Here is a 12,414-nt window from a genome sequence, read left to right as displayed (position 1 = left end):
ATAATAATAAAATAAAACATTTTAAAATGTAAGATGAAAGTCACCGGTCTTTGAACTAAACGTAACTGAAATAAAGTGTCTGTAGGAATTGAATTAATTTTTAAATATAAAACTTGAACACCAAAATAACATACGCTTTAATTGTTTATTTAAAAGTTTAAGTATATTATAAATGATGTTTTGGAATATTTATGGATATTTAAAGATCAATAACATTTTATCTTATATTCCCAGATGACTCAGCGTTAAACTTGAAGGTTTATAACGCCAAGAAATACATTGTTCATTACCCCTAGTGAGCAAAATCGAGATAACGATTTGTTTGTTTGTTTGGGAATTTCGCACAAAGCTACTCGAGGGCTATCTGTCCTAGCCGTCCCTAATTTAGCAGTGTAAGACTAGAGGGAAGGCAGCTAGTCATCACCACCCACCGCCAACTTTTGGGCTACTCTTTTACCAACGAATAGTGGGATTGACTGTCACATTATACACCCCCACGGTTGGGAGGGCGAGCATGTTTAGCGCGACGCGGGCGCGAACCCGCGGATTACGAGTCGCACGCCTTACGCGCTAGGCCATGCCGGGCCCGAGATAACGATTCGTGTAACTTTGTACCTAAGAAAACAAACAAATAATCTAAGTTATCTATATGGATAAACAGAGAAAGTTAAACAATTGTGTTACAGAATTAGCTTGTAGACTATAGTCTTTAGTTTAGTGGTTCGCGTGTGTGTGGTTTCTTACAGCAAAGCCACATCTGGTTATCTGCTGAGTTCACCGAGAGGAATCGAACCCCTGATTTTTAGCGTTTAAATCCATAGACTTACCGCTGTACCACCAGGGGGCTCGTGGTTTGGAACTTGTTACTGAAAAAATAAAATAAAATAAAAGCCGAGGGTGCGTTAAGAGAGTGACGGTCAAATCCAACTATTCTATAAGTTGTTGATAGGTAGCAGAGATGTCAACCATTACGATTTGAGCGTAATCATTACGATTTTGGTGTATACATTATGACTACACGCTCATATAGACAAATATTACGAATTGTTGCAACTCCCAAATTATTATATATTGTATAGGCCTTTAAAATAAAGTGATAAATTGTTCCCCCAGGGCTTGAAATGAGTGAAAAGAAAATTTCTAGTGAGATACAAATAAATTTTGATAGTAAATAAAAGACATAGTCCAAATGGCTACTTGCGATAATCATGTTTGTGCTTGAAATAATAAAAAATATTTGTATCTCCGACGTCCACCAATAATTTGAGTGCGGTGCTTCTCTATACTGGGTACGTGTGGAAATTCATAGTTACGTCATCAGTGATTTACAGCCAATCAGCGCTCGCGTAGATGGGTATTTCTCGTTTTCTAAGCGGCATAGAAACACCAATGCGATCGTTCACAAGATAGAAAAAAAGAGGCCTCGTTCACCAGGTTGTCTTGTTTCTGGTAAATCTAAAAGAACTAAAACTGTGAATCAAAAATTTAGGAAAGAGTATAGTGCAAAATATCCGGTAATTGCATCAAAAGTCAGTGACAGTCATGCGTTTTGTACAGTTTGTCACATTGATTTTTCTGTGGCGCATGGCGGGATAAACGATTGTTCCAGACATACAAAATCAGCATCTCACCAACAAAAGGCTGAGACGAAGACAAAAACGATGCAGATAACGACATTTATGAGTAAGAATTCAGAATATGAAACCACAAATGCAGAAGTGAGGTTCACGCAATTCGTCATTGCTCATAATTTACCCCTAGCTGTAGCCGATCATGTAGGACATCTATTCAGAAAAATGTTCCCAGACTCTGATACAGCGAAAAATTATGGCTGTGCAAGAACCAAAACTACAGCTTGGGTTGTGAAGACGACAAAATAATTTGAAGCATACTTATTTACAGTGTTTACAGTTTAGCCACAGATGGATCCACAGACATGGATGACTCAAAACTGTATCCAGTGGTTGTACGATATCTGTACGGGCTCTGTCTACAATCATTACGCTCAGTCATTTGAAATAGTTGGCATCTCTGGGGTAGTGTTGATTAGCTGACTTTATTCTAAACAATCATTTCAAAACTGGGAATGACGAATACAGATAACCCTCATGTAACCTTGCGCAAATATTCAACAAACAACAGTGTCAGCAGCACATTTTACATATAGCATAATTTAAGCCAAAAATGGCATATTCATGTTCCTAACATTTAGAAAAATGTAATTTTTCAACTGAAGTTGACAAACGACAAGGTTCTAATGAATTGTATTAATCACAATAATGTTTTAATGGGCACGTGAGTGTTCTTGGTTTATAAAAAAAAATAGTATGATCGAACGAATCCTGCTAGTATTGGAGATAACACCATGTGAAAGCTACAGATCAAAATGAGTAGATTAGCTTTAGCTAGCTAATGATTATACTTATATACAAGTCACAATATATCACAATATGAAATATAAGAAAGTTTATTAATTATTTAATGATGCAATTGAATTTAAGTTGAATTTACTATGAACAAATGGTGTGAATAATTGGAAAGAACCTTTCAAAATAAGAATCAATAACATGTTTTGTAACATCTTACGCAATCAGTATAACCGAGCAATATAATCTAAAGAGGTCAGTTAATATCAAATGTGGGCTCACAGTGTATTCTATTGAATTCTGTATTTATTTGAGCTTTACTACCACTTAACAGATCCTAACTCAATAAAATACTTTGCCAAATGACTGGCTTCCTGTGTCTTAACCTACATAGCCGGTATATATTGCATCCATAAAAACTTAAGCACTTTTCTAGTTGAATAGAATATGAACCACACCAGATAAACAATTGCGGTTCACTGTATTTAGGAAACTGATGTCTAAAGTATATGTGAGATTATGTGAAGGATATTGTCTTTACGACGAAGGTGCCGATAATGACATCTTTTTGTGCCCAAATAGCCAACGCAATTCCGACTATTTCTTCAAAGCTACTGGCACATATGGGGGCAAATATTGATTACAACCTGTGCATCCTTTAAACAACAAACGAAGACTAAAAGTGAGTTAACAATTCTATTTTTCGTTGGTTGGGCATGGCCAGGTGGTTAAGGCGCTCGGCTCGTAATCTGAGGGTCGCGGGTTCGAATCCCGGTCGTACCAAACATTCTTACCGTTATAATGTGACGGTCAATCCCACTATTTGTGGGTAAAAGTAGCCCAGGACTGGGTGGTGATGACTAGCTGCCTTCCCTCTAGTCTTACACTATGAAATGAGGGATGGCTAACGCTGATAGCCTTCGAGTAGCTTAGAGCGAAATTCAAACCCATTTGTTTTTCTTAAATTCTTATCTACTTGATCACTGGTTTTCAACTTTTTTTGGTCGAGGAACTCTGCAAATGACAGGTAATATCCTCCGTGGTAATGTATGTCAGAAGGGCTGGTATAGGTACCAAACACTTTTGCTAATAAAGCAAAAAGCAACGTTTCAACTTTTCTAGGTCATCTTCAGGTTGACCTAATACGCTTTTACTTCGAGTGGGTTTCTCGTCATCAAGAATCCTTCGTAACCTTATCTTCTCTAACCATTTCTCCCCTCTGCGAGTTACAGTATTTAGCGGAACCCCGGTTTAAAGAAACCTTACCAGATAGTACTATACATCCGTTTTTTTTTCGTAGTTGATAGATAATGTGATAAGTGTCAGATATTGTAAGAAAGGAAAACAACAGTTTTAGGTTAATTTTAATACTTCATTTACAGAAAAATGAAAATGAAACGGGTTTAAAATAATTAGTAATTGTGAGTACAATACAAAGTAAGCACATTGTTAATACTGTTGGATTAACTAGTAGCAGTGGAAATGTAACTGACAATGAAGAAGATATATATATATATATTATAGGATTATCAGTAACAAAACATAGTGAACATTTTTACAACAGTTTGATAAAAACGAAAGAAAGTAGCGTTTTGAATAACTACTGTTTTAATACAAATAAAAGAAAGTGTTTTGAATGACAATTAGTCTAAATTAGATAATTGCTTATGGAAAATAACATACAGAATTTTTGCCAAAATACGTGACAAGTGTATACAATCGAGTCTATGGATGAAGTGATTAAATGTGACAGAAAATGAATTGTGACCGAACTGCAATATAACGAGTGGTAACAACTGGCATACGTATGTTCAGTTGTAATGCAAATGAACTTTCATTAAATGCATTTTTTTTTTAAATAATATTCAACTATTTTGAAAATAACGCGTGAATCATGTGATCATTGGTATTTATACTCGTATGAGAATGTACTATATTATATTTCTACCTTTTTAATGATGAAGATGAGCTTATTGCAATAGTATAATTCCTGTGTCATAACACACAATATCGTTTTCAAGTAATCGATTATTAATATTTGTAAAACAACATATAATATTCTATATATCAATATCTGCCATAAAAATAAATATAACATTAAATATAATTTTGAAACTATTTATTGAAAAAAAATACTTATTTTTCATTTAACCTTTTAAATAAAAAGAATAATCTCTTCCTTCTATCTACAATGTTTTGATATTTTTTACCAATAAGATATTTTCTGAACATTTTCTTTATTTAGTGTATTAAACCTCTTATGTTGTAAGTATATTTAAAAATCACTTACAACTTTTCAGACAATTTTCTAACCTTCTTTTCAAAATTTAAAAATATTGATTTTGATAACGAAATATCATCTTCGATCTCTAAATCAAGAGCTTTTAGCTCATTTTTATTTTATTTCAAATCTCTATGCAGGCTTTGTTTTAATATTGTTCCTCTGCTATAAATTGAATTGTGAAATAGAATCAATAAACGAATTCGTTGTTCTTTTTGTTTTATAATCATTTTAAGTATAATCTCTTCAATGTTTCCGAAATTTTGTTTACAAGTCTCCATTTTGACCGGTATTATTTCTCGCTGTTTTTTAAAACAATTTCTTGTTCAGTCGTATTACTTAAATATTATCAGTTGTATTGTTCTAAATTATAGCTTTCTCTTTGGAATATTTCGGTTATATTTATACTAGTTTCTTTAGCTGATTCTGTACTGTCTTTTTCAGAGTAAGTATTAACAACTGCTTTTCTGTTTTCCACTGGAGATTTAGTTTTAAAAATTATGTTGTTTTTTTTTCCTTTCGAGAATTCTTTCTTTGTATCTGCGGCCTGATTTATATCTACTGACTATGTTGCTATCAGATATTGTCAGCTGTGAATTTTCTTGTGTTATGTCTTTATTACTCAATATGTTATCGCAACATTACTATGATTCGAGTTACAGTGTATAATTCTGTTGTTATCAGATATTGTCAACGGGGAATCTCTTTTTATTATGTCTCCATTATCGTATATATTGTCATCACATCACTATGACTTGTGTTACACTGACTAACTTTGTTGTTGTTAGATACTGTAGAGTTGAAATATTTTTATTACATTTTTGCTGTTTAAATTAGATGCTTCTGATTCTTTATGTTCATCTAACCGGAAGAAATAGTTGTTTGCATTCCCGTAAGCCTTACACTTAAAAACATTGCATTGACAAAGTAACATGGAAAGTATAATTATAACTAATTGAAAAATAATTCAGTTGACTTGAGAATTTACTCGATTCATTAATATCTATTAGTTCAGTGCACACATTTCATATAAAACTTTTACCATGTTGAAACCCTGGATATTTTGTGCACACTTTTCATATAAAACTTTTAACATGCCGAAACTCTGGATATTTTGTGCACACAAGTAATGTGCGAATAAGATTGACTTCCTATGCAAACTATGAACACAACCATAACGTAGCTTCTTGACTTATTTCGGGTCGCATTAGAAAAAACATCTTTCGTTGAAGTTAAAACTGCTCGTTATTAATGAATATATCAGTTTCAGTTAGTTCCATGAAAATACACATTAAGTCCACCAAATATACACGAGACTGTCAAGTTTTAATAGTCTCAAGTGTATCAGCTTATTTGATTTCTTTCGTCGTACGAAATACGATGTTATGTTTTCTTGTAAGAAAGTCTTCTTTGCCAACGTGTTTCATGTGTATAGTTCCATTTTAATGTTTTTATCTCTGATTGATCTACAACTCTAGGACAGCTTAATTCTACAATGGGAAGATAAACTATTCGGTTGAATACATAACACAACTGTCTTGTTTATGTCCAAAATGTTAAAAAAAATCTTGAGGTGCATTTACTTCCTGTCTTTCAGTCGTGAAATATTGTTATTAATGTTAATAGGATTCTCATTTTCAAAATTATTTAATTCTGTATGAAAATTAATGTGTTGGAAGAAGATGCTTATTTTAACAAGCAGCTAAAGTATGATATGATAATATCCGTAATTTCAGTCAACAAACTTTTTTCTTAAACAAAAATAAACAAAGTCAGTGGATCGTAATGACTACATGAAACATTATACCAATCGTGTTTCGCTAAAAGAAATTAGTGTCAGCCTTACAATTTTTGTAGTATCAGAAACACGATAATTAAAATTTAAAAGGGAGAAAAGATAGCGCGCTAAAATTATTTTGTGGTACTTGTGGCTAGACGTGAAATTTAAAATATAAAGAAGATAGTTAAACGCAAGAGACATTAGTGGGTGTGGATTTACTCATAGCAAAGCCACAATGAGCAAGCTGCTGAGTCTACCGAGGGGGAATCAAACGTCTGATTTTATCGTTGTAAATTCGTAGACTTTCCGCTGTATCAGCGGAGGACGAAACATTAGTGTTCAAACACGAGAAATACGGAAATTCAAATTTCTAAATCACATTAGTAACAAATAAGCGTTACTTTAATAGGGATAATAAAGCTTCGAAACCAATATTAATAAAAGTAATAGTTATTTCACCACAGAATTTAAAGTTTAAAAATAAACTAATGATATATTGAATGAGTATTTTTTTGAAAACGTATTAATAATAGTTAAACTGTCGTTGTCTTACAACCGACATATGTTTATGGATGTTCTTTGTTATAGAAAAGCCACAGCTCGTCGTCTGCTGTGTTTACCAAGAGTAATCAAACCTCTGATTTTAGCATTATAAATCTGAAGACTTAACGTTGTCCCACATGAGCGATATATAAGTTTCAAAACCATATCAGTAATGGACTTTTGTCTCTTTCATCAAGAGTATATTAAGTGACTTTCCAAACGATAAATCAAATGTTTTCCCAGAGTACTAACAACTAACGTTGATAAAGGGTAAAGATCAAGAGATCATGACCTTTAATTTACCAGCGATGTCAGATGTTACCTCAGAAGAGAAGTTTCAATTTGTCAAGGGGGCTGCACATTTCCTCAGAAGAGAAGTTTCAATTTGTCAAGGGGGCTGCACATTTCCTCAAAGAAGAGAAGTTTTAATTCACCAGTTATGCTACACGTTGTATCAGATAAAGAAGATTAGTTTACTAGTGTTGTTATTTTTTATCTTAGAATGAGAAGTTATAATTTACCAGAGATGTTACGCATTTCCTCAGGTGAAAAATGTATTTTAGTTCATTAGGAATGCTTTTGATTGTTTTAGGTGAAAAATTTCTTTCAATTCACCAGGGTTACCACATAGTACTTCGGTTGATAAGTTTCTGTAGAAATTAGCTAATTCTGTTCTAAACAAAACCAAGATTGCCCAATTATGTTTCAAATTTTTATTCTGAAATTTATTAATAATCAACACTATTCAAATTAAACAGCGACATCTGTAATTAACCAATGATAATTCAAATGACTTTTTGCTAAGTCATGATCCTAAATAACTTAAAAACAGGTAACCAATGACAATTCAGATAATTGTTGTAAACAGTTTATTCCACAATTAATTTCTAGCGGAGATCTTTAAATAACTTAATATGTGAAAGAACATCATACATTTAAAAACAAAATAACTACACCAGATAGAGGATTCTTCCTACTTAAAACATCGATTGAAGGTCATCATTATAAATGCTTTAGTCCAAATAGTTGTTTTTTACCATTCAAACATTTTTATTTTAAGGATAAAGTAGTAACTTACACTTTCTTCTAGAGTTTTGACTTGCGCAAAAACAGTGTTAGGTTGTATCTTGAATGGATTTTAAGACAACTTATTAATACTAGAAATAAACGACCTTATAGCACCAACATGTTGTTTTTATTTAATAATACACTCAATGTTGAGCTTCACAGCTTCTTCAGGAGCGTTCACTAGAACATAAAACGAAACTGAAAGTACAAAGTTTTAAATGGTTCAAATAATAAATTCTATTCGAATCTATAATGCGCATTCGTACAACATGCCTTTGACATAGTGAGTACTAAAGCTTATGGTTAAAAGGTTACTTAGTGAAATAAGAAAACTTAGAATTAAAAGATAAAATAATTAAATTAATGGCGTTATCCTATTAAATAATGAACTTATACACATTTATGAGACATCGGTTACTGTTAGTTATCGCATAAATAAATATATAAAGCTGATGACATTCACCCCTTATACATCATGTTTCATGAACTGAAAAGTTTAAAAGATGTGAGCGAATGAATATTTAATCTGAGTTAACATGAACAAACTCAAAAAAGTTGAATCATTAATATGCAACCGATAATCGTAAGGGAAAGTATTCTTGAAATATGATAATCGAAGTATTTAGAGATGGTTGTCATAAAAGAAAAGTTAAAAGAGGTAAAATCCATTAGAAATGTTATTGGTTATCGTAGGAGGAAAACTCAAGAAAAATGAACATTTATATGTACATTCAATTGTTATACAAACAACATTCAAAATACATACATCATGATATTTTAAACGGATTGCAAGAGGAAAAAAAATTCAAAGATGCCAAGCATTAAATATTCAATTAGCTTTCATAGGAACAAAAATCAAAAGGTTCGAAACATTAAATATTGAATTAGTTGTCATAAGAACAAATTCAAGAGATGTAAGCTGTTAAGCCTTTCGATCCGGGTTTGTCAACTTCATTTTACTCGACCTTATAAAATATATTTATTATATTTTTATCAATTATAATCTCAGCAGTTCTGAAAAATGATTTTGTTAGTTCCTATGATAAGCACAATTTAAGGCACTTTATATATTAATTGAAAATTATTAATGTCAAGCTAGCATCTACGTAAAACACATTTAGAGGTTCCCTAATCATAAGGCTCTCCTCATTTTTCCAATTATAGAGCTATTAGAGTAGAAAGTTCTTGCAAGTATATACAAAACACATTTAAGATAGACAAAAAAAAAAGACTGTTTTTCGAGTGTTCATGCTACTCTGTGCAAATGAAAAATATACGTAAAACGTCAGAAAAAAATTTAAACAATAGATTTAACACATTTTACTGGAACAGATTTTAAAGTAAGCTTTAACAGCAATAAAATGATTCGTTTAAATAGTGCATAAAAGAAGCTTCGACTAGTTTCGTATACAAATTAGAAAATAACCATCCGTTGCTCCATTATTACAAAATAATTGCATTTCAGTACATTTGATATCCAATTAGTCCTTTGACATGAAATGATTGGTCAGTACAGTTATCATAAGGAAATTTCAATTGGCCTTCAAATTACCGACGTGTTTTTCACTGTGGTGGAGTCCATATCTTACATCCTATTAAGTAACGTGTTTTGTTTATTATGCATTGAACCTAAAGAATTGTCCAAAACCTTGGGCGAAATCACTCATTTTGTATGCAAAACATAGAGGAAGACCCAAGCAGTAATTATTAGCACTAATTGCATTATAGATGGTTGGTGTTTTTTTTTCTGACACAAAGCAGCTTGGCTATCTGCGCCAAACATCCGGTAAAAAGTTAAAATTAAAGTAAATTTAGTAAAATTCAAAAAAGAAAATTGAGGTAAAACAAAACAAAATTAAAACATAAATAGCATTAAAACCAATGTTTACATCTAGTCTACAACGTTAAGAGAAAAACTACAGTAATACAAGTTGTAAAGGACTTTTTTTAGCATAATTGTAATTATCATAACTCACCAGGAACACTCACACGATAGTACAAAAACCACTGTCAGGCACCTGAAGTTGGCCTTTCCAGTCCTGGTTCCAAGTTATTTGACATTATGGCCATTTTCTAATTTCAAATCGAACAAGACGGACTTTGATTCTTAAAAGGGAATCTCATTAAAAAAGGTCTAATGTATAAATTAAAAAAAACTTTAATGGTATTAAAAGATTAATGGCCTTTAACAAACTAAAAACATTTCCAAGGTGGACAGTGTCACCATCACTAATAACACTGTCTAATGTTATGGACAAACCTTGGGACAGAATATGGTTAAAATGGAACCGTCGTTGAGAGTCATAATGATAGCAAGAAAGTGAAATGTGGTTTACTGTGATCTGAGTATCACACAGACTACACACTGGTGCATCAATTCCAGATAAAAGAAAACGACGTGTTAAAAAACTGGGACCAATGTGTAGTCTAGTTAGAACAACTTCCTCTTTCCGATTCTTACGAAAGCAAGATGGCCAAAGTCCAATATAGGGTTTAATTTGGAAAAGCTTATTTTCACGTCGCTAACTCCAAGTCGGCTGCCAACTGCCACGGAGCCTTGAATACAGGACCTTAGTCCATGTATGGAACAGGCACAGCAGTGATAGTGCCAGAACAGACAGATTTAGCTGCGGTGTCGGAGAGCTCATTCCCGCGAATACCAACGTGGCCTGGTATCTAGAAAAACTGAATAGAAGTAGATGTTAAAGATAAATGGACCAGTCGGTTTTGAATATCGGCGAGAACAAGGTGTGAACTAACATGAAACGATTCCAGGGCTACTATAGAACTAAGCGACTCAGTATAAATAGTGCAGTTTGAGTACTGCTTAGCTTCCATGTTATCCAGGGCAAGAGAAATGGCATACAGTTCAGCAGTGAACACAGAAGCTGTAGAGGGGATTTTGCGTGCAACCACCGAACTACAACAAATCATGGCTGAGCCCACAGCCACCTGATTTTGAACCATCTGTATAAATAGGAATGAAAGGATGGTTCGAAAGATGTTCAGCAAATAGCAGACAGTATTTCCAATCAGGAGAGTCTGATTTTCTCAGGTGACTTAAAGATAAGTCACATTTGGAACTCTAAGAAGTCATGGTGGGATAAGCTGACCAGTTTATACAGCAGTGTTATCCAAGGACAGACCCAATTCATCCTACTGTGCTTGAATACGAAGGCCAAAAGGAGCAATGACAGACAATCTGGTCTGAAAAAGTATGGCCCACCGAGGAAGGAAAACACAACCTCAGGTGGGATGCTTTAGTAAGGAAGGAAGTTTCGAAGCATATAGTAAAGACAGCTGCAAACGGCGGAGGTGCAAAGAAGGTTCATGAGACTCTATGTATAAGCTCTGAGCTTAGGAAGTGCGGAAAGTCCCAGTACAGAGCTGAAGTCCTTGATGATGAATGGGGTCCAGCATCATTAAGGCCGAAGTTCTGGCAGAGCCATAGACCAGTGATCTATAGTCGAGTTTCGATCGAATAAGAGCACGATATATCATTAGCATAGAACATCGATCCGCTTGCCAACTGGTGGAAGAGAGGACACGGAGGATGCTCAGTACTCTTTTACATTTGACCCGTAGCTGCTTCATGTGTGGTATAAAGGTCAGCTTATCGTTAAAGATAAGCCCCAAGAACTTTATCTCAGGGACCACAGGCAGCACAATTTCACCAATACAGAGTTCAGAATCGGGGTGAATACCCCATTGGCATAAAAAAGTGCATGCAAACGGTTTTAGAAAGAGAGAAGTTAAAACAGTTTGCTGTGGTCTACTTCAGTAAACGATTGAGGGCAGTCTGTAGCTATCGATCAATACACCTCATGTTCGATGACTGACATGAGATGTGAAAGTCGTCGACATAGGTCCTGTTTTAAACAGTAAGAGGGAGCTGTTCAGTGATGGCATTAATCTATATTGAAAAGGGTGACACTCAAAACACAGCCCTGACGGACTCCAAGTTCCTGTAAAAAAGAACGGGAAAGTGTCGAACCCACACAAACTTGGAATCTACTGTCCATTAAAAATGTTTAATAAAAATGGGCAAATGGCCACGTAACCCATATATATGGAGGTCTCGCAAAATGCCATACTTCCATGTTGTATCATAAGCTTTCTAAATGTCAAAGAATATTGATACAAGATGTTATCGTTTGAGAAAGGCTTCTGTGATCGACTGTTTAAGTCGAATCAGGTGGTCCACGGTGGAGCGGTGTCATCGGAACCCACACTGGGTGGGCGAGAGAAGGTTGTTTAATTCGAGTAACCAAACAAGACGAGCATTAACCATCCTATCTGAGGCCTCACAGAGACAGCTTATCAAAGCAATTGGACGGTAGTTTGAAGGAATCTTGGGATCGTTCCCAGGCTTAGAG

The sequence above is a fragment of the Tachypleus tridentatus genome, chromosome 13, assembly GCF_004210375.1.
Source record: "Tachypleus tridentatus isolate NWPU-2018 chromosome 13, ASM421037v1, whole genome shotgun sequence".
NCBI classification, from domain to species: domain Eukaryota; kingdom Metazoa; phylum Arthropoda; class Merostomata; order Xiphosura; family Limulidae; genus Tachypleus; species Tachypleus tridentatus.
This window is presented reverse-complemented; position numbering follows the sequence as displayed.